This window comes from Anas acuta, chromosome 11 (assembly GCF_963932015.1).
Source record: "Anas acuta chromosome 11, bAnaAcu1.1, whole genome shotgun sequence".
Lineage (NCBI taxonomy): Eukaryota > Metazoa > Chordata > Aves > Anseriformes > Anatidae > Anas > Anas acuta.
Window position 1 is genome coordinate 3,102,417 of NC_088989.1, and position 23,622 is coordinate 3,126,038.

Consider the following 23,622-nt stretch of genomic DNA (forward strand, 5'->3'; position numbering starts at 1 on the left):
ATTTGAATCTTTTCAAGGCAAATAAACTTTTTAAAATACTTAGGAGTATGGAAGATATAAACATTGTCTGCTATTTAAATGAAAGCAGCCACCTTCTTTAATATGGTCATGCTCCAAAATACCTGGTTCATGACAGGAACCCTGCGACTGCAGTGAGCACAGGGGTGGGCCAGGGCTCCCATTTAGCACACATACAATAAAACCTTCCTGCTCCTATGTTCATAAAGGAGGTTCTCACAAATATCTGCTCCCTCAGCTAGATCTGCCTCTGAATAGGGTGACAGGGCAGGTTTCAGAGAACTGAGGCCATTTGGGGTGTGCTGTGGCTGAGGGAATGGTGGCAGGCACCAGGCCCAGCCCAGTCACCTGGGCAAGCCCTCGTGGGCCGGGCCTGCGTGCTGTGGAGCAGTGCTGAGGCCTGCAGGCCTTCTCCACTGAGCAGGCTGTGCTTTTGGACAGCGTGATTTTGGATAGCAGTGGCTGTGGCAGGGCAGCCCTGTAGCAGGACCCTCCCCTCTTTATGTCCCCATTTCAGCCCCCCCCCCCCCCAAGAGAGCTGCCGCCAGCCTGCAGCCCGTGGCATCACAGCAGCAACACCCCCTCACCGGACACCTCATGTCTCTGACTGCAGTGAAATACTAATAACCCAGGCATTAGAACAAAATCACAAAACATTTATTTATTTATTTATTGCTGCCAAGGGAGCCCTTGCTATTTTTCTTCTTCCGAAGCCGTGCGATTTGCTGTTTGTTTCTGTGCATGATGGCAGGGCTGATGGCTGAAGACGCCATGCTGTTTGTGGAGGCTTTGGGGACAACTTGCTGCTGACTTGTATTTGCACACATACACATTTTAGGTTACTTCATGGGGTTTTGGAGGGAGATCACTGATTGCTGGAGGAGATGTTCATCATGTAGGTGCTGCTGGACTTGGAGGGGTACAAAGCCTCATCTGCATTGTGAGAGCTGGAGCCAGGCAGCCCTCAGTTGCCTTCCTCTTCAGAGCAAAGCAGAAACTTCCCCAGTGAGCTCCCAGGTGTGTGGGTGAACTCAAAGACTGGAGGGGTTGTGCATACTTCAGAAGAAAAACAAAAAAAGCACAACGTTTCTACTGTAACCAGCCATCCCACTAACCCAGCTCTGCCTGAGGAGTGCTGCATAAGAAGTAGTTGTCCTCATAATTTCTTTCAGTACCCTGTGGCTCAACCCTCTGCATTATCTTGTGCCTTCCCACCTCTCACCTGCAGCTCAAGGAATATGCCTGAGCAGTGGCCCTAGACTTCATTTAAAAAAATAATAAAACTGATCTATTTTTATTTTAGTTTCAAGAAGGGTGAAAAAATGTATCCTCCACAGCTTGCTCTCTTGAAGATAAGACTTCCTTAAGGGATGTGAAAACTTGAAACAGGCAGGGTTCTTGAACTTTCTTCCAGCCTTAGAAGACAATGACGGTAGTAGGAAGGCACCTAACGGTGTAATTGCACAAAGGTGTGTTTTATAGCCATTTGCAACAGCAGGTTGAGATCTCTGTGGGGACAAGGAGGATTAACCAACTCCCTGGAAAGAAAACCATGCTTCATCCCACAGCATTAGTGCAGCTGGCACTAATGGCAAAGAGGAAGTTCAACTCATTTAAAAGTTGGAAAAGAGGCAGAGACTGGTTTCTTAAGTGTTTGTTCTCATTTGCAGTTTCTGTTGAGTATTAGAAGAGAAAAAAATAAGATAAAAAAGGGATGTAGAGAGGGGAAAAAAAAATAGAAGTGGCTTTGGGTCTCATGCTGGGGAGAGGTGTTCTGGTGGGTGAGTAGGTTGTCTCTTTTTTGTTCATTTTAAAACTGCTAGGGAACTGCATTAAGACTTTTAGCTTTGGACCAGTAGGCCTGCTTGCTGTTAAGTGGGAGACTGTATGATGTTTTCTATTTCAGCCCATTTTTCATGTGCTGTTCTCAAAATGATTGTATAACAATTCTGATTCCCCTGAGGTTAAAAACTATACAGTTCTCCTTCTTAAGGTAATGAGAGAAAATGTAGCCACAGGAAGCAGCATCGTGTGTTATTTTCTGTTTGGATTAATGGTCCTGATGAAAATAACTGGAAAAACAAGGCAGACGGCAGTGAGAACTGCATAAGCAATGAAACCTTGGGTTGCATTTACATGCCTTCCCTGCCATTACTTTCTTACATGTCATCCCTAATGTTTTTGTTATATAATCCAAATTTTATTTGTAACATATTCACAAATGCAAAATGACATAATTAAGTGAATTCTTCACTGCCTCATACTCCCTGCATGTTTAAGCAAACTGGAATATGTTGCTCGTTATCTCTGCCTTCTGTGACTACCAGATACTACCCAACCTAGCTGACACAAGCATAGAAGACCATGGGAGGCCTCTACTCAAAAATGAGATCCTTGCTAAGGTGTTTGCTTTAACTTACTGAGGCCTGAAAACACCTTTATGTGTGTGATTCTCTTGGATGTAAATTTCTGTTGATTAGGAGGGGAGCTGCAAATTTTGGTGCTATGAGGACTTGCTTGTATTTGGCAACTGTTTACTTTCTGTCTTGCTGTGCTTGGTTTAAGAAGGAGAACTGTGGTACTTTATTTTTTTTGTCATGAGAATTTTCACTTTGTTTTCTTATTTCATATTGTTTCTTTCCTCCATGGTGTCTAGGTGTGAGTGGCATTGTAAAGCAAAAGTGATTAGAAGGGATTTTACCTTTGCTTCTAGGAAAGATCAAAGGTTTTTCTGATCTTATCACAAAATGGCTGTGAATTGGTCAGAGGAAGGTCACTCTTGCCCCAAATTGGTGGTCTCAGTATGAAGCCTCTGGTGAGCCAGAAGGCTGCCAGAAGAACTGAGCTTATAGCAGTTCCTCCAGAGCATTCAGCTAGGTTCTATTCTCTCTTAGGTCGTCAGAGGTTGCCCTGACATGGGGTAAACTGCTGTGTTTGCTCCAAATTCAGTCTAAATTTGCTAACAAGTCTGTGGAAACTGTGTCCTTCCTATGCCACTAAATCAAGTTTCAGTTGGCAAAGAAACCTGATGGTGGTTGAACTTTAGCGTGTTCTATATTTGATTTCATCATAACATCAAGATTCTCATTGCCACATCATTCATTTCTGAAAGAACTATCAAATAACTCTTGCAAATAAATCAACAGAGTACAGCCACATGTGAAACAGTCTCAGTAGGTGTATTTAACCTCATGAATCAGTTTCAATTCATACATGCTTAGTGCTTTATGAAAACTTGTTTTTATCTGAATCTTGCAAATTCTTCAGTGTATTATTTTTTTCATTGACCAAAGGTCAAACATTTGACAGATAGTCTAATGAATTATTCTCCTGAACGCTGATCATTACTAAGTGGGGTTTCTTGTAGGCTATTTAAAAAGAAAACAAAAGGCATCAGTCAAGCTGGAGGACTGGGCTCTCAGTTAACCCCTATCCCCTCCCCACAGTAAGGGTAGTGAACTACTGAATTCATGCAACTATGTGAGCTATGATCTTCTAGTGATGCAGCTCAGACTAAATCTATTCTCCTGCACTTGTTCTGAATTGCTGAGAATTTGCATGATTAAGGGGGGGGTTCTTAAGCTATTGTTGCTAGGGAAACTGCCACCTTGATATTCGCCTGGTGAGAACAGCTGTCTCTCTTTGTATCTAAGCAAAGGAAATCTGGGAGCAACTCTTAGTAGTGGCAAGGTTGCATATATTATGAGAACTGTGTGGGATTAATGACGGCACTTGCTCAAAGGGAGTTAGCCTGCTGCAGTGGGTTGGGGTGGAAAGGTACATTTTGCTAGGTAGCCTGGTGATCCAAACAACCTCTATTATTTCCAGTTATTCTTTTTAAACTCATGGAGAGCATAGATCAGTGTTCACCTGTAAAGTATATCTCTTCTCCCTCCCCCCCTTTTTTCTTAAATAAAGCTGTGATTTATAAGCCATACCAATGAATATTATGGTACTGCCCTGGTTATTTTTTAGATCCTATGGCATCTGCAACAAAAAGAGGAATTGTTTTAAAACTCCAGTGAACGATAATTGAGCTGTGAGGGTAGAGCATTGGTTTACCTAGAAAATTAAGAATTTCAAGCTATTTATATTTTTTAAAAAAAATAAATAAATAAAGTATAATCTAAGATAAGTTTTCTTTCCTCTTCCTTTATTTGGATTTTGAGTTACAAGCACTGCCCATGAGGTACTTCCTAGTTACAATATACTTGATGGAGATAGCTCACAATTAGACCTTTTCCAGGTGTTTCTAAACAAAGCTTACGAAGAAATCCCCACCCAAAAGGGTGGGGGGAATCTTCAGCCTTATCTTCCTTAAGGAGATATCTTACTGCGTATCCCTTTGTGTTATATCATCTACTAGTGGTTATAGTGTATAAAATTTCTTAACTTCTATTTGAAAAAGAAATGTGAGGGAAAAGGATCTTTGTAGTCCCATCACGTTTCCAAGATGATCTCTGCCTCCCTCCGCAATAGTCCTGTGCACGAAGACTTTCATGATTGTGTTTTTCAGGCACTAACTATTGGTTTAACAGAAGTCTTCACAGTGTATTATATTCCTGAAAATATATATACATAGATATCTATGTGTGTGTTATCCATATCTCTATAACAACATTAATTTTTAACAAGTTTGGATGTTCATCTTATCAGAGAACTGCTTGAAATAGAATAAAAAAAAAAAAGAATAAAAGATTCAAGCTTAAGATACGGAACATTTTTTGTAGAATATGGCACAAAAGTCTATTAATGTTTGAAGTGATTTTAGCTTTCCTGCACTCTTTGTGTGTCTTTAGCATTCTCTGGTCTCTCTAATCTCTACTGTATCACTCAGTGCTTTTAATCTTAATTCTTTGTGCTGCACTTTGAGCATCAAAAAGCACATTCGATGCCCAGAAAACTTCACTCTGACGTTTGCTCTTCAACAGAATAGTTTTGATACATGGATAGGGAACAAGAATAAAGAAGTGCAAACAGTGTAAGGAAAGACAAGAATGAAAAAAAAAAGAAATGGGCTCTAATGAGAAAGACGGTGAAGGTACAGTGAGTGCAATGCAAGGAAAAGATAAAAGTCCATGTAAGGTGCTGAAATAACACTATTTGTTATTCTAAGAAACTCATTCTGCATCTAGTAGCAATCTGTGGAGCTCTCCAAGGCCTACCAAAAGCATTTCAATTCTGTTCTTAAAGCAAAGCAAAGCCCCTCAACTTCCAACTAAGTAAGCAAAAGATTTTTTGAGTTTTGAGCAAAAACATCAGGTGCAAGCATTGCCTTCCCCAATCTGATAGGAGGCAAGTACAACTCTATGTAGATGTGACTATGGCCCTGGCCTGGTCAGAGCTTTGTTATGGAAGGATGGTTAGTGACTTAAGTCAATTACTTTGATCTTGTTATTCCCTAACTTAAATTTGTGTAGTTTTGCATCTTTTGTCTTGTGTGCAACTCCTTGTAATAGAGAGAGGCCCTCAACAGTAGGGGAGCAGCCAGCCTTTGTCTAAATACCTTCTCGTTCAGTTTCTGATGTAGATCTATGTTGCTGTGCTGTAGGGATTTATTTATTTATTTTTTCCCCCTCTCTCCTTAAAATAGAGGCTTAAAACAGCTTTTTCACCTCTGGGACCATTAGCATTTGGAAGGTTGTACAAAAAACAGCTGTGAAATGGTGTGTGGCAAAACCCACGTGAGATGTGATGCTGGGGAAGCAGCCACCTCCAGATGAGGAGAATGGCTGTGCGAGTTGTCTATAACTGAGTGTTCAAATATAAGCACTTTTTCTGTGAATTTAATAACTGAAACAGCGGGTAGTCTCTTTCAGTATTCCTACCTGGAAGAGACAAGGCATGTCTTCTGCAAATAATCTTTGATACAAGAAATGAAATTAACAGCTTAGGAAATTTTTAAGCAGCTAATTATGGTCCACAGAAAAGGTATCATCTGGATTATAAAGCTGATTGTGCCAGTGCCAGGGAAGAAAATATGAATTAACTTAGAGTTTTTAACTGTACATTTTTATCATGCAAAAGGACCATTAAAGAAGCCTTACAAGAGTCATAAAAACTATTCCAGGAGATTTCACTTATTAAAAAATTGAAAAAGGAAGCAAGACAGAGAAAGAACTAGTGAAGCTTTCTTTTTGTCTGAGCTTGCTCTCTGTTCATTGCTGAATGTTTTACTGGGTTCATTTCATTTTTAATTCTTAATGTATATTCAATCCTAACTGTAATAGCAAAGGGGAAAAATGAGAAAGTAATAAAAGATGCATTTTCTGACAAAATGCCACTTTTTTTTTACCTTTTTTTTTCCCTTCCTGATCTAGAATGATAATTTGTCCACAGACTGAAGGAGCTGATACAATAATTCTTACCAGGAAAAATACTGATACTGAGAAGGTGTTGTAAAGACATGTACATTAGAGCAAAAGCATAGAACGTAAAAAGACCAGAAGAGCTTTTCTTCTTTGCGAAGCAAAGAATAAACCTAAATTAAGAAACTACTAAAGTAGTAGGAGTGGGAGCAGTCTTATTCTTAGAGCCCAGTTGTTCCTTTGGGAGCTGAAGGCACTTGGTGAGGCTTTCCAAATATGCTAAGCACCGTTCAAGGTGGGCAGTGTGCTTTTAATAGAGTTTGGATTAGACTGACAACATTAGGTAAGATGCCAAGAGTCCTTACTTTGAATTGGTCATATATAGAGCAGAGCACGTTCTGACACATGCTCTTGGTGGTATGGGCATGTTTGAAAACTAGTCAGGCCCAAAAGTTAATGCTCGTTGCTTTTTCTGTGTGACAAATATTGTTCTTTAATATGGTTCTTCTGTTTATATTTATATATATGAAATGTGTGTGTGTGTATATATATATATATATATAAGCACTCAGACTGTTAGAAGTGCATGATGTAGGTTTTGCAATTAAATTATGTTCAGTGAGTATCATCAGAGTCAGACAGGAGTTACTTCTTTCCTAAATAGTCATTTGTAAAATGGACAAGTTTTGTAGAGGAGAATTCAGCTAGCTAAAGCCTTCTAAAATTTGTCAAGGCTTCAGGTCAGCTCAAATAAGTTTTCAGATGTGTTTTTGTCAAAAAAAAAAAAAAAGATTGTGATTCTATTACTTACATTGTTTCTGCATTGGAGTATCACAAACCTGAATATTCATCTAATAAAAAACTGCAGGAATTCTCAGATGTTAAAACTTTCTGAGAAACAGGCTACTGTTTATATCTTAATAAGCAAGGAGTAAGTGAGAATTCCTTTAATACATTTATCTTCATCAAAATATGACATTTCAGGAAAGATTATTCTGTTGAGATCTTCAACCTGTTCCATCAAGAAGAATGGTCATGCTGATTTTCCAGCTTCTAACAGTCTCCATTCCTTCACATTTCTGTTTTTGTTCTGTGAACAAAAAGAAAATTGCAAGTTGATTCATCACGGGCTGGCTTTCCTGTCCACAAGCAGCCTTGTTTTAATTGACTGCAGTGGGACTCCCCTTAGTACCAAGGAAGGCTTTGTGTGTACAAAGGAAATGATTCAGGAGGGGAGAAAGTTATTCTTTGACTATTTGACTATATGCTGTGTTGAAATACTTTCCTGTGTCAATAGTTGGTAGAAATACTTCAGCAAGAAATATTTGAAATGAATACCTGTTGGCACTGTTTTAGCATGTTAACTTTAGTAGGGGTAAATACAAAGACACTTGAGAGGGTATGGATTGGGGCTTCCCCTTGCTGTATGAGCTTTCAGAGTATGTTCAGCTTTAAAAATCATAAATAAAGAGTATTTAAATTCCAGTTTACACCAATATTTGAATAAAAACACTACATAGCATGTCGTAGATGTTACCTTTTATTTATAGTGGTACAGAGAGAATCCACAGAGTTTTCTCAAAGTACTCTTGCACATTGGTTCTCAATAACTAATAGTACATGTTCATAGGTGTTCTCAAATGTCCACATACCTGTTCTGGGGATAGTGATCTCCATATCCAGAGTTCCTCTTGCTCAGTATTCCAGTGTGTCTGAAACAAAGCTTGCTGGCAGTAAATGATACCCAAAGTGTGCTTTTTCTGTAATAAAACATCTAAGGGTGATGTATTTCAGATATCTTCCTCAGACATGATGCAAGCTGGAGGACTTGTGGAAAGGTGTGTGAAGCTGTAGTTCAAGACAATGAGTAACACGGTCTTGCTCTACCTGCAATCTTTCCAGAGTGTCAGAATGTGGAATGAAGACATGTTTTCATCAAGGGTTCTCAAATATGCAAAGTAACTACATAAAGAAGCAGAAATCCATTTACTGGACGTACTATAAAACCTTCTTAGCTGTGTAAGCTGGCTACAATTAAATAGTTGCTATTGTTTCTGCTTCCTATACTTGTAGGACATCCAATTTTGAGCTTTGGATAAACAGGCAAGCAGCCAGCAGGATCTAGTCAGAGTGAAAATTAACCATGTGTTAAAAGTTGAAAGTGCTAAGGGTAGGTCAAGAAGTAATTTTTGCTTACGGTCTATGAGATTCTAATTATTTCTATTACTTTGTATCTGTAGGGCCCTCAAAACAGATATGTAAGACATCTTGTGGCTAGAAGTAGATCTTGTTGGTGTATTTAGGAAGAGTTCCCAAAACTTGCCCAGTGGGGCATCGTGACTCAAGATACTTTTGTATATGGCTAATGAGGGACTTGCTTTCATTCTGATGTTGAATATAAAAGGTATTATGTTGCAGATGATTTGTACCTAACCCAGCCTGTGTTAGTGAACAAAAGTGAATAAATTTGCTGTGAACCTGAGGCTGTTAGGTAGGTAGGCTTTCTTTAAAATAATGAGCAGCTTTCTTTTCTGTGTTGTACACTATCCCTGTACCTATGCCTTAAGAAGGCATTTCCCAGCTTTGAAAAACAGCCTACATATAAAGGTCTAAACTATCACTGCATATCTTGAGGTGTCTTAATTTCTGAGTCTGATTAAACAGAAGGAAAAAAGGATTATACAACTTGTGTCATAAATACAGAGTTTAAGATGTTTTATAAAAATATAAATATTTGAGGCTCATTGACAGCACACCTTATCAGAGCTGGTTTTGAGGATGGCTTTTGTGCTGTTCAAGAGAAGTATTGTATTTCTACACAATTAACTTGATTGGTTTAATTATCTGAATGAGTTTTTAGACACGTTAGTTGGAGATGTATAATACTTTCTTTGCACATTTAATATGAATCTGCAGATCTATATCAAGAGCCTTTATTCAGATAGCTGCATTTCTTAGGGAACATGTTAAAAAAAAAAAAAAAGTATTTTTTGGGAACTTGACCAGGTATACTACTCTCATATGAAGTCTAATTTCCAGCTAATGAGGTTGCTGAGGCAGCTATATTCAGCTGCTGGTAGACTGTTTTGTTCTTAAGGGCTTTTTCCTCCTACCCAACCCCTTGTTGTGTAGGCTCTTGGTGCGAGATTGAACACAACTGATCTATAGTGGCTTAACAAGTTACCACTTGTCAGCTGAGCTGCTATCAGTGATTTTCTAAGTGCTGTTAACTCTATCTCACTGAGCAATACAATGCATTCACCTAAGCCATCTATGGCAATGCCAAAGTGAATGCATTTTACTTCACAGTTACAACAGGCAATGTGATTAATGGCTGTATGATTAGTGAAGGAACCTCAGCAGGCAGAGAAGAAGTGTGTTGAATCTTGTACCTTTGCCCCACCTTTAATAAACTGTAGTGTGAATTCAGGGAGGAAGTGTTTTGTCTTTGGAAGTTAGCATTTTCTTGTTTTAACTCAAATTGGAGCGATGAGAAATCCAGATGCAGCAGCTCTAAGAATGTAGGCAGCTGGCATCTGGGCTCAGACACCCAACAACTATGTTCCATATGGCTCAGTTTTAACACCAGAGAATTTTAACAAGTGAAAAGGACAAACAATCCATCAAGCCTGAGTACTGTTCACTTCTTATTTTTAAGGAAAGCAATTTGTTCTATATTAAGACATGTTGTTTGCAGCTACTTCTCTTCAGGAGCATTTATTCTAGCCTGAAATAGAGAAGAAACACAGGTATGATTTCCTTGAAAAACACTTCAGGTTTTGCTGGAATAACACGTTTGAATATACCTTGAAGACTTCTCTATTTTTTACAATAGAGTACACAAATTAACGCCGCAGTTGAATAAGCACTGGAGGCTGACCAGGGCTCCTGTAGCTTCAACACAGCAACTGAGATAATAGCAGAGGCCAAGCATCATGCTGAGAAGCTTGCTGCTAGTGCTGCCCAAGCTAGTTTTTTTCATACCTCTCTGAACCAGACACAAGATATTGCAGGGTAGTCATCCTTAGTGTGGATGTTCTTTCTTATTGTAAGTGCTTACAATGACAAATACTGTCATTAATGAACCTTGCTGCAATCCTCTGCAGATTTCAACTGCACTGAATCAGTGCTAGCATACAAAAATAGTGCTTATTACCAAATACAAAGAATGTGTGAGCAATGTGGTGGTTTTATATATTTTATCCTGGGTGCAGAAATTGGAATTGGGGGCAAGGGAGGTGGGGTGATGAGTTGTAACCTCATCAGCTCTGTTTCAGTGGTGGTTTCCCAGTCAGGTGGAGGAAAGTCTTCCCCACATGAGCTCAACAAATACTTCTTCCTCGGCATCCCAAGAGTGGGCTAATCAGCCACAGAAGACCTAATGGACTCCTTTTCCTCAAGCCCTGGTTGAAGGAGTGATGCGAAAAAAAGAAAAAAAGTTCTCAGTTTCAGTCTTCCTGTATTTTTATTACTTTACAGCTATGGCATTGGTCTTTGAAAAAACTCTTTCAGGTCAAAACCCACAGTTCTTAAGCTGTTTATAGCTGAACACTTCACAGATGAGTCAAACTGCAGATAGTCTGAGGAAAAATAAGGCATGTCTACGTAGGCAATAGTTGCATCTCTCTGTAAGAAAATACTTGGATAGCCAAATTTGGAGGTAATGTAGAAAGGCCTTCATTTCCTGAGTGCCTGGTCATTAAGGAAGAGTTCTTTTGTAAACATGGGTGGTATAGATCACACAGAAGAATAATGTTTAAGTAAAATCTAGAAATTATCCTGTGATGTTATAATAAAAATAGAAAGAAAGCTTGCAGTGAAAAATCCAGTAGAATGACTGAAAAATTAGAATTTACTTGAAGTAAAACATGACAAGTGACTTCCTCTCCTCTGCCTCAACTTGTGTTCCATCCTCTGGAGGAAAAAAAGGGGGAGAAGGGAAAGGAGGATGGACACAAACTAGGGGGAAAATACTCTGAAATTCCATGTATTTTTGAATCTTTCTAAGCCAGAAGAACAAATTCATTCTGGAAAATTGGGAAGTGACATTATTAAATTTAAAAAGTCATTAGTCATCTGTATGCGTGAGCTGTCATCACATGAGCTCTTAACTCTTTCAGAGGAAGCAGCCACTCTTCTGGGAATTTCCTGCACCATGTAGGTCTCATTATTAGTTAACTAATACTAGTACAGATGTTCTCCATGATGCAAATATCTGCCATGTTGACAGATGGAAGAATAGTTTAAAGCTCTTCAATTAAGTAGCTTCTTTTCAACATCAATACCACAAAGCATTATTCTACAAGAGAATATATTTTCTGTAATTTACAATAACTGAGTAATTATGTGGTAAGGATGCAATTAGATCTAATTTGCTTATGTAAGTGAGCTGAATAAAAAGATCAATATTCAATCTACACCTAGCGCAAAAAACAATTAGTTTAATTGACAAACTGCTTCAGCTTCAGCTAATTACATAAAAATGACCTAATAGTAATGCAAATTAGTGTTATTAATAGTACATGAGTATTTTAATTACATAAATCATTTTTACCTGCTAACTGGTATTCTCACTGTTAACTTAGGGATTTAATATTCAGGAAAACTTCATTTATCCCATTTTCACAAAGTTCTACATTGCTTTCAGACTGCAAAATATATTTCTCATAGGGTTTTAATCTAGAATGAGATCCCATGGAGACAATGGAACATCAGATGTCATTGCTCTGACTGTCCAACTAATAATTCCTCACTAGGCAAAGAGGCCAAGCAATCTGATACCATATTGATGAATGGTATGGATGATCTGGACACACAAGTAGAGATTAGAAGTTGTGTGGGTAATTCCTTCCTATTGCCAGAGCAGTGGGAAGTGGGACAGGACTCCTTCAGAAGGGATTCACAGCACACAAATTAGTTTCCTTCTGTGATTACTCAGAACAGAAACCTCTTGCTTCCTCTTCAGTCAAAGGAGAGGAGATACCTCAATCACACTTATCTATTATAAGGCTGTGCTGTACTCCCCATAGCATGGCTGAATGGGGAGACTGCAGTTTTAAGTTATTCTGATTTACAGATAACTTTGGCACGTTACCTGGCTGTGTTGTGTCAGATGATATGGTTCTGCTCTGAGCCCTTCACATCCCTACTGAATGTCACTGCTGTGAGCAAAGGATGTTGTAAAGGTGTTGAGGTGGGGTGGGAAAGGAGGGGTTGAATTGCTGTAGAAATTGTGTTCTGGTGACCCTCAAAGTTGTGGCCTTCCACGGGGAATAAAGGTGTGTGGATTAAGCCCCAGTCTCTGGCTATCACCTTCCAGTTTCATAGACACAATTCTATACATTTCAGTAACAATGCAAGTATGGGATGATGCCCTGGCTTTGGTCACTATATAGGCATACATATGTTTCCAAGAGGTGCTCAGGTCCCTGTTCTTCTGTATCTATGTCTTAAATCTATTTTTTTTTTTTACATCCTTTTCTCCATCTAGTTCATAAATACATGCAATCAATCCTTGGAATGGGAGACGTCATAAAACCAGTTTAATCATTCTTAATTGTCATCATTTATTGATACATAACACACTATTCCACAAAGTCTAGGGCTCAAAACTCTTCCAACCTTGCAATCCAGGAGTGTCTTTTATTTTTTTAATGGGTCAGAAAGTAATTTAATAGATTCTTACCCTGCAGAGAACAAAATTCTCTGCAGAACAGTTGGTATTTTCTGGCTTTGAGTACTGCATGGTAATGTAAATGTCAAGATAGCATAAGGTAATAATTATGAGATCATATTTTGCTGTTTAAAAGAACCAAAAGGTTTTGAAAAAGTAAATAAAACTTGTCTCTTACATTAGAAGCTCTCTCAGCTAGTACTCTGTTTTCATATGCTGGTAGACGCTATTAAGTGCTGTCTGATTGCAAATGATATTTATTATTATTATTGTAAGAGTTTTCCTACATTTTCTTTCTAAAAGCTTACAGCCCTAAAGCATTTCAGCTACCTAGCAGGACAGAATCTGTGGATGCTCATCTTCATAAGCATATGCCAGATTAGTGAAGTCTTCATTACAGAGGACAGGCTGAGACAGATAATTAAGCATGCCTCCGTCAGTGGGGTGAGTGTTAGTTACCATCTTTTAGCATTTTCTTAAAGGTCAGCAGCAGTACTCAGAGATTGCTATCTCAGAAAAAAAGTACAAATCATGGTAATTTTCTTCTAATGTAGTGAAGTTTGTCTTTTTAAACCAAGAAATCTAGGTAAAAATGGTGGCAGAATAGGTGAGGTCACAGAAATCAGGTAAATTTGGCCTTTGAGTCCTAGTTCCCTATCCTATCTGCTAAGGTACGCTGACTGCCCATCACTCTCTTAAGAATTAACTAATCTTTGAAACAGCAAGGACTGTCCCTGCAGAGGAATACAGAGCCCATGTTGGAGCAGAAACCTAATGTTCTTGTGATCACAGGCTGATGAAAGAATCTTTCTTCACATTTAGTTGCTCCTTGTTCTTCCTATTTGTCATCAAAAAATGCTGTACATTGCTACATCCTGCTCCTCTGTACAATGCATCATTAGTATGCAGGGGAGATTTCAGCATATTCCCACAAATTATATGAAGGTGTTGGGCATGAATCTTCACAATGCCCAAGTGTGTATTACAGCAGTTCTGGTGACACTGCGAGCTATGTTACATTTCTTGTTCTGAAGGGAACAAGAGAGGAGGTAGAAAGCTGTACGCTGTCAGTCTTGAAGTGTTCCTAGCCAAAAGTTTCCCACTTGGAAAAACAGAGCAAGGTGTCTGCAGGGAATGCCCTGACCTTGGGCTTGACTGGGCTGTTCACCCATAGAACAAAGGGCTAGCATGGTAGTCAGACCCTCAGATCTTAAAGAAATGAGCAAAATAAGGTATCCTGTGAATTTTTACCTACTACACCTAGTGCTTAGTATGTCTGCTCCAGATCAGCAAGACGTGGTACCATTTCATGCTCTCTGATAAATTCCCCCTCCTACTTATGGTAAACAATTTTCCTATACCTGCCAATCTCACAAATATTTACATACTTTGAAATGAATTTGAGTGATTCACTTGTCAATCTCATGTGGAGCTGTGACCTAATGAATACTGTGCAAGGCTGTCTCTCGGGAGACCACGTTTGTCGAACGAGTCTAAACAGAACTGCTCGGCTTCTTTGCAGGCTCCAGGCTGTGAACGCTCACAGCTTTTCTTTCTGCTGGGATCACAAAGGTCTTTGTTTCCACTTGAGTGAGGGTTGCACAGAATTTTGTGGGCTAAAGCTAATGCTCTGCAGATAATTCAAATCCAAACCGATATAAGCCCAAATAATGGAGCAGAGGTGAATGCCATACATGGAGGATTTCTAATAAGTATGTTGGCATACATGTTGCAATTTACTAGTGGTTATACAGCAGATAAGTGCTGTGTGCTTTGATTCTTTGATGTACACATCTCCAAAACATCTTTAGCTACCTTACTTCCAGTGAGATGAGTCCTTGGGGTAACCATGATGGAGTGGTGGGGAAGACAAACTCAAGTGTTTTCAAACATAGCCTCCCTTCTGCTGTCTGCATGTGGCTGAATGAGCTGGGGACTGGGCAGGAGTGGATTGCTTGGGGTTACTTGGGTGAGGCTGGAGGAGCTGCACCTTGAATAAGCAGCCGTTTTGATTACTGTTGATCATTAAAAATCCTAGAAAGCTTTTTCGAAAGTACTACTTCCAGTGACCTGACCAGATCTTGAGCCAGGAATACACTATCTTGCAAGCACTAAATAAATTCTCACAGCAGTTTCAGAAGTCATTGTTCACATAATGCTGGACCTAGAGATGGTTTCCTGAAGCATGGCATTTAAATTCAAGGCTAGAGACTACCCTCTGCAGATGCAATGGAGTCTGGTTATTTGAAGCTACTGTTGTGAGCTGGTATTATCCATCATAACAGCAGCTGCATGTCACCTAGGACTTCACTAGCTGTGAAGAGAGCTCAGCATTTGTGTTGAGATCATCGTCACAAGCCTGTGATGTTAAAGGTAACTGCAGAGAACTAAGCACTAACATGTACTTCACTGTATCATGTGTGTTCTGTTTTTTTAATCAAAAGGAAACAAAATCACAAAACTAATACTGGATTGTTTTCAATTTGTGCAGTTTTGCCTGATGACTAATTGGAAAACATTCTTTTTTAAACTGTGACTCTCTGAACTTTGTCTCACTTAAAAAAATAAATACAGTTCTGTACATGCTTTCAAGCTGTATAAAGCTGTAACAAAATTGGAGAAGCCTTCAACCCTGTGCTTTTTGAACCCCTCTGGATTACTAGCATACATTAAAACACTCTAGAATGTAAAGGAGCCTGAATTCAAAGGTGTAAACAATAACTGAAGTCATTGAGCTGAATCTTAGCAACAGGATTTTTTTGCAAGTGACAAACCGTATACCTCTATTTACCTCAATGAAAGGTTTCCTGAAAGAAAACTTGGGGGGGGGGAGAGCCTGTGTATATGGGGAGGGGATGACCTTTAAGTTAAATCAAATTTAATGATACTGCTTTTTGACTGGGAGCTGTTGTTTGCATCTTCTTATGTCAGTAAATAAGAACAGATTTGTTGTTATTCGTAACAGTTTTGACTAGGGTTTTCTCATAATCTATGTTTGTGGGTATGTTAGTCTTGGGAAACACAGTATTTGTCTGTCAAACCAAGATGTGTCAAATCTTTGTGCTTCCATACATTAAAGTGGAAAAATGCAGATTTCCTGTTCATTTAGGTAGTGCTGGGGAACACCTAAGTTCATAAAGCATATTAGTCATTAAAAAGAAAGTGTGTGTGTGTGGGGGGGGGAGGTGAGATCGAAGTAGCACTCATTCACTCATTCATTAAAAAAAAAAAAGTGTTTAATTGATGGAGAGTGTAAATACCTGACTAGCAGGTTCTGCCTGAATTGGAGTTAGTTGTCACTAGTGACAAATACAGCATAAGCAATTGATGAAAAAATAAAAAATAATAAATTCTTTCTAGGAAAGTACTTTTTATTGGTGGTAAATAAGTGCATTCAGAAACAGCACTTTAGTTTCCACTCCTTTGCGGTAATCTTCCTTGAGTCTAAGCAGACTTATCTGAAATGTATATGCTTTAGGAGCTAAGAAAAATCTCTTAGTTTGTCATGTTTTTGATTATTTATTGCCTGCTCTTTTTAGATGAAAATTCATGCTTTACTGCTTATTATAAATTTGGTAGCAGCATGCTATTTTGGTTGACCGCTTAAGTTGTTTTCTAAATTGAGCCTAGTACGTGTTGAGAGGGCTCTGTAAATGATAACTCACCATAGCACAAGTCTCCTGGCTTCAAAGTGTTTCAGTGGTCTTGAGATCAGGTCTGGCAGGTACCTGTCCTTGTATTCTTGTGACTACTTTAAATTTCATATTCCTACTGATCAGGCTTTCTAGAGCCACATCTGCAAACATGCTCATTCAGCAGTTTTTATTTCTGCGTTTGGGCACTAATGATCAGTTTTAATCCAAAGAACGATCAATATTTAAAATCAAAAGTAATTGTGCATATAAGCTTTAGCATTACTATAAAATGAATGCAGGTGTCTGTAATGGTCAGTAAGGGGGAAAGAAAAATAAAAAGTTGGCCATAATGAGTCTGGGGAAGATGCACTCTGAGCAGGCGTGCTGAAGAGTAATTAATATGCTTTTGAGTATGATTGAACTAGCATTAACTGTGCAGCAGAGCTTCGTTTTGGACTAAAAGCAAGTATTAGTGAAAAGTCATTAAACACTGGAGAGATCAACTTTTTGAGACAAATTCTTTTGAGGGAAATCTGGTACTGAGCCAGCAGTAACATAGCAGAGAAGCATCAAGTGCTTTCAGCTGTACACATGGTACATTGGGGTGCAGGAAGGTTTTTACAAGCATGTGCTACCTCTAAGTAAATGGTAATGCACAGAATTGAAGGGTATGATGAGAAAATAAACTCCTATATGTTAATCAACATTGATATGATTGATGTTAAGCATTAGTAAAAATAAATAATAAGAGAAAGCACTTCAAAACTTCCTTTTTCAAAAGTTTGCTTGGAAAAGGCAACGTTTAAGACAAAAAAAAAAAAGGTAGAAATTGAAGGACACTTCCCATGGGCAGACCATCTTAATACATCCTAATACTCTTGCAGAGGCTGGTTCGTGTATTACACCTGTTTGCCTAGCTCTTTTAACACTTCTTGACATGCTCCCTCCTCTTTTCATAAACATCCGTGCTGAATTCAAATTTTGCAGACTAAAATGAGCTATCGTTGTGTGTGTAAGCATGCAGGTCACATCGGCCTCTCTGCAGAGCAGTGTGTAGGGAAGGCTGCCGCTAATGAGAATTGTCAAGGTGAGAAAACGTTGTGAGCGAGTTCCTGGGGCACACCGTGATTATAAAGTGCTCCACTCCTCTATGTGTACTTGCAGGCAGGTAAGTGGTGAATACAGGCTTGTAAACCTGCTGCACAGATCGTTGTTTTACAGTCAGCCTTTTTACTGTAGATAAATTACAAATAGGCACTTCAGCCACCATGTTTGCCTTTGCTGATGTTTAGACATAACAGACCCTTAATCAGAAGAGATGTTAGCCTCTTACACTTGGGGTAGGTCAGGAGCACCTTGAGAGCTCTTGGAGTAATCTCTGCTCGAGACTACATCACTGCTGCTCGCAGAAATGCACCTTGGTAAGGGCTGCAGCACAGCAAACGTCAAAAATATTCCAGTAAATGTAATGCTGAAAATAAATGGAAAATTGAAGTTCATATGCTGAATATTTGAGTTCCACAAAAAAATAGATCATCCTCAGATTTTCACTGCCTGTACTATTGATATGTCTCAGAGCTGGTGGAAGCTGAAAGTGTGCCCAGAGTGTAAACCTGGTGCACTTAAGCAGACGTGCCTTCCTTAACTTCCATTGTGGTTATGCGCTAGTGTGATCTATTTGGGCAAATAAAGGCTATGAATGTTGGTATTGTGCACTGATAGCATTCTGAAATCTTTTTCTGCTGGCAAGTATGGCTGAAATTCCTTATGCTTTGAAATGAGTGATCTTGTGAGGAGAATACTGCATCCATCGTTTTACTTTAAAAAAACATTGGTTATCATCATAAAATTAAAATGTTTTTCAGTCAAGAGTGTACACAGGTGCAATGGTTAGTATTTAAGTTTCTTTCAGAAAAACATTTAAACACATGGTTAGCTTGAGGAAAACTTCTGCTGGACTCTTTCCATTGCTTCTCATAGTAACAACACCCTTAAAAATAGAAAGGAAATATTTCTAAATGTTTTAAAAATAAAGATTGAGTTTTATTTTAGACACGTCTATACAGTAAACACTGGAAGAGAATTCCTAAGTTACATTTCTAATTTTCATTGGAATGCTTCTTTTTCATGGTAATGATTTAAGCAGTTATTTTCAATTAGTTTTATGTAGGAATCGCTCAAATTCAGTGGCAATGGCTGTATTAAGACAAAAAGCTTCTGGCAGCAGTAACTAAATAAAAGAATTGCATTTATTTTAAATAGCTACCTTTTTAATGTGCATAGCTACCAGGTTTTTCTACTTCCATGAAAATAGATCTGTTCTCTTTGAAATCTACTTGTTGATGTGTCATAGGAACGTCAGACTGCAGTTCCTCTTATCTAGAAGGAATTCTGCTCATATACCACAACACATTTCTGGAGGATTTATGTTTTTCCTTAACTTTTATTACTGAACTGATTTACATGAAAATAAGATATTTGTTCCATAGGGATTCATTGGATCCAGATGTTTTTCTATGTGAAGGTGTAGTCTTGTTTGTGACATTGCACTGATTGTGGCAAAACGGTGATGATGACAAACAAAGGATTATGACTTGTGCAAGGGCTAAGGACCTGCAACTGATGGCTTCTGATTGAATGAGGACCCTGCTTCAATGCAAATCTGTTGTGCAATATGAAATTTAAAAAAGGGGACGAGGCAAAGGAAACACTTTTATACAGAGGCAAAAAGAGTTAAGCCTCGCCTGTAAAAAGCCTTTCTTTCTGCTTGTTCCTTCCCTGCACCAAGGGTGTCTTGACTATCTCATCACCATCCCCTGAGCTTCTGCAGCTTTCATGGCTCCAGCATTGTCCTGGACTGGGAAGCTTGTCTTTAAAGGTGGGAGCTAAATCAGCAACATATTGTTTGGACATCTGGTCAGGATCTTTTCCTCAGTCCTCCTGGTGCTGATCTGTGTCTGGTCAGGTTTTTAAAATTCCCATTGCTATTAGGTGATAATTTTCTCGGCCCAGCATCTCCAGTTCAGAGGAATTGGTGTATAATATTTTCTACTAGCAACACAGGGAAGTTAGTCTACAAATTACGACTTCAGGAGAGATTTTGCCTGCTATCTATCTCCAGGGGTTTACAAGCAACACCTTTTACTACTCCTCCAGCTGTCTCCCTGGTTACCTTGAGTAATGTGCCAGAATCAAGGGGACTCTTCCTCTGCTCTTCTGGTTCTAGTTATCTATAGATATTACCCAGTTCAACTGGAAAGAATGTTTTGTTGCTTGTAATACACACGCACAACCTCTGGAAATGGAAATTTGGTATAGATGCTAACATCCTGACATTCCCAGAACGTACAGCAGCAAAGAAGAAATGGAAAAGAAATGCCAGGGTAGACTTCAAGAAGTTTCGTTATCTTGTCTTTGCTTGTGCTTGCAGTTGAGAATCTTCTCTTGGAAACTAAAGCTATGCCAAGCATACTGAAGTTGTTCACTCTGTTACTCCATCTTGTCCTGGTCACCATGTCTCCTCAGAGGAGGAGGTAATAAAGTTTAGTGTTTTATCCAGGATTCATTTTAAAGTAATCCTACATCTTCACTGTTTATCTTTTCTCTCTCTGTATAAGTAAACATCTGATTTGTTGACCAACTCTATGCTTCTAGGCACCAGTCTCTTGACTCCACTTTCTTCCTCCTAGATTAAACTGCAGTGTGCACTTAAGTTTTTTTTTTAAACAAGCATTCATTGTCTGGAACTCAACAATACTTAATATTCCTGCTACCCTTTGCAGGAAATTCCTAGTTTAGCAAAGTCCTTTGACCTCTTCATTATCTATGATCTGTGTAACAGAAATGTCTTTTTTGCACATTCCTATCTTCCTGTGTTTTTATTTTATTTTTGATAGTGTTTGATATCAAATAAGACTGATTCTTGAATGATTCCATTTCATGATTTTCTCAATGCTGTAAGATTACAGTTAAGATAAAATGTGTCTATGCACCTTGAATTATTGTTTAGCCCTTAAATGTGCTTGCAAGTTAGTCTAAACACAAGCCCATGCTAAAAGTTTATAAAGGCAGTCTGTTTTAGTGTCATTATGCAGGAGATAAGTTTGGGGCTGCATAGTATAATTTGTAATACTGGGTGTTTCATCTTTATTAGGTTTAATGGTGTCAAATGTTCTGATTGTTTTAACAAGCTTGAGATGTCAAATCTAGTTAGCATCATGTATCAATAAAAATTAAAATTTTTTGCCTCCAGCCTTGGGCTGGCAATTTTATTTGTGCGTGTCTTTGTGTAATGTATAGAGATTCATTGTTAGCTGTAAGAGAACTGAGATTAAAGCTTTAAAACCTAAAATAGGAAATCACATGCAACAGAAGGCTTGAGGGAAAGTTAGAAACCATGAGTATTTGTCACTTCCAGGCTAAAGCAAAGTGGTTATAAATACATTGTTCACATTAACATCACACTTTCTTTTCGATAGACATGGCACGGAGGACTTAAAATAATTGTAATGAGGGAACAAAGTTACCAAGATAAGTAGAGTTACTGGTCATAGCTGGAAGGGTAGTGGTTGGGTACTAACCATGTTTAGCTGACTGTCACTGAAGAGAGATGAAAGAGGTCCTACACAAAGAGTGATCTAATAGGTCATCATTCATCATTTCATCATTCATGTTGCTTATGAAAATGTCATCTGAATTCTGTATTTTCATAAGCATAAGAGCCCAGGAGAAATTTTTCTTGTACTTAGCTACTTAGTGCTCAATAAAAATTTGGAATAACTATGGCAAAAATCAAAAAGGAAGCCATGTGAATGGAATTTATCACTTGGAGAGAAGGACTGGTACAGTGACAATGCTGGCTAAGTTGGTAGCTCCCACTTCTGTGGGACTTGCTGGTGGTGAGTCGTTTGTACTCAGTATTGTGTTTCACACTCCCCAATCAATTTGGGGGATTAGTCAGCATAGCCTTTGCCTTTTTGTTTTGGGAGAAAGCATGATTGACATCTTTGAGCTTGACATCACTGAAGGACTTTAGCCCATGGCCTAAAAGATCCATTAGAGGGAGCAGAAATGCAAATCAGGTGGGGAAAGCCTGGCTTCTATAGGCAGTGCAGGGCATCTGTTCTGTACCAGCAACAGCTAACCTTTCACAGCGTGAAAATCATGGGCATTGTCTGCAGCACTGGGCCCTGTGCTGGGAAATGACAATTAGGAAGTGTTTGGATGGACATCCTGCTGCTCTCCCCAGGTCCCTGTTTTAATAGGTCTGTCCCTCCTTTAGAGGACAAGGGAGCAGTAGCTGATGAAGCAGCCCTGAATGAGAATGGAGAGGTGGAGAGAGAGGAGGAGCTTGCTCCACTATGTTCATGTTGTCAACATCTTCTCTTTCTCCTAGACTATTGTCCTTGAAAAGTTCATAACTTGCCTTAAAGCTTTAGTGTTGACTCCAAAACAAAAACTGTAAAGGCAGCTAATATATCACCTGTGACACAAATGTAGAAAACTGAGGTGTGTGTTTTAGGAAAGTTCTATGCTGAAATTCAGTTTCTGCAGTGGTGTAACCACTGCGCTGGGCTTTGTACACCCTACTTTAAGCTAAAGCATCCATTTGGCTCCTGCACAGCACCGATCAATCTCAGGGCATCCTTATCCCTTTGCAACTTGCAATAGAAAAGTAAGTATGACTCTCTTAATCCTGAATCAGTTCCAAAATGATTAGCATTTATTATGTAGCCACTTAATGGCTAGTGGCTATCCAGTCAAAGGGGATTTATATCTCCTTACAGCAGCTTAATGTGTACTTATGATCCCCCAGGGTCCATTGTCCAGCTGAATGGCCAAAATGAACATGTTCAGTGCTCTCTCAGAGCAAACTATAGACCCACTGGCTACTTGCATGTGCTTATCTGATATATCTTGTCAAGGATAATGCTAATGTCAAGCTAAGCCATAAAGGCAGTTCTTGTGCGGGACCCTGCCTGCAAGAAACTGTATTTGGACATTGTCCTGAGCCAACAGAGCTGGTGATTTTGCTGTGTAGAGGATTGTGTGACACTGTGCTAGCATTTGGATACAAAATGAAGCATATGCATGTAAAACTTTGGTTTAGATGGATCATTGAACAGCACGCTCTCTCTATTCTCAATTTTATTCTTCATTTCAAGTTAGGACATGCTTAGTGTGGTGCTCATGACCTTCAGGTATCCTTGTGTGCAGTGCGTATTTGGAGCCCCAGGACTGACCTCTGAGCATTTGATCTGAAGAACAATATTGGTGTTGAATGTACAGTTCACATAACTGTTCTTATTTTATGGTAAATATAATTTTACTATATTCTTGAATACAAGTACAGACAGCCCTACTGAGGTAATAGGTAAGCATCACAGATACATAGCATGGCAAATAATGCAGTTAAAATGAGCGTACTGAAAGAAACCTGTTGGAGCTGATGTTTTCTTGAAGGCCTTCTCTGAAAGCCACAGTATTTGCTTTTTTACTTCTCCTGTGAGAAGTCCTTATTTGTGATGGAAACACCTCCAATCAAAGAAACCTCCTGGCTTCTTCCTGGGTATGTAACCACTCAGTCCTGGAAACAGATCCCATAGGACTAAAAATCCAGGGATGAGGAGAAGTCAATAGTAAACTTTAAGTGTTGAAAAATGATACTTTTTTCTGATCCCTCATAAGAAAGGGAAATAACCAGCTGCCCACGTGGACAAGCAACTACCTGAATACCTCATTCTTTAATGTCTTTGGTGTGTGCTTTGAGATTAGGAAAGAGTAAATCTAATCTTTCATTAGTTTCTCTTGTACTTTCAAACTAAGGAAGGACTGTGTAAGAAAATTCTCCTTGATGAAGCCTAGCATTGAAGGGGAGCTGTGTATCATGGGGAATGCTTTTGAATTTCCTAGTAGAATGTCTCAAAAGGCTTGCAAGAGTAATGCATTAAATCAGTTGTTGTCTGTAGTCAATTTTTTTTGGCTATAG

At 38.9% G+C, this 23,622-nt stretch overlaps 1 long non-coding RNA gene across 3 annotated transcripts in view; it reads left to right on the forward strand.

Moving 5' to 3' along the window:
* Nucleotides 1-1,644: 1,644 nt before the first annotated feature.
* LOC137862512 (uncharacterized) overlaps nucleotides 1,645-23,622 on the forward strand; it is a 96,191-nt gene continuing 74,213 nt past the window's right edge. The window contains exon 1 of one of the 3 annotated variants that reach the window (XR_011100343.1): nucleotides 1,645-1,799. This is a non-coding gene — a long non-coding RNA (uncharacterized lncRNA). The remainder of the gene's footprint in view (nucleotides 1,800-23,622) is intronic. The other 2 variants (XR_011100342.1, XR_011100341.1) reach the window with 2 other exon arrangements.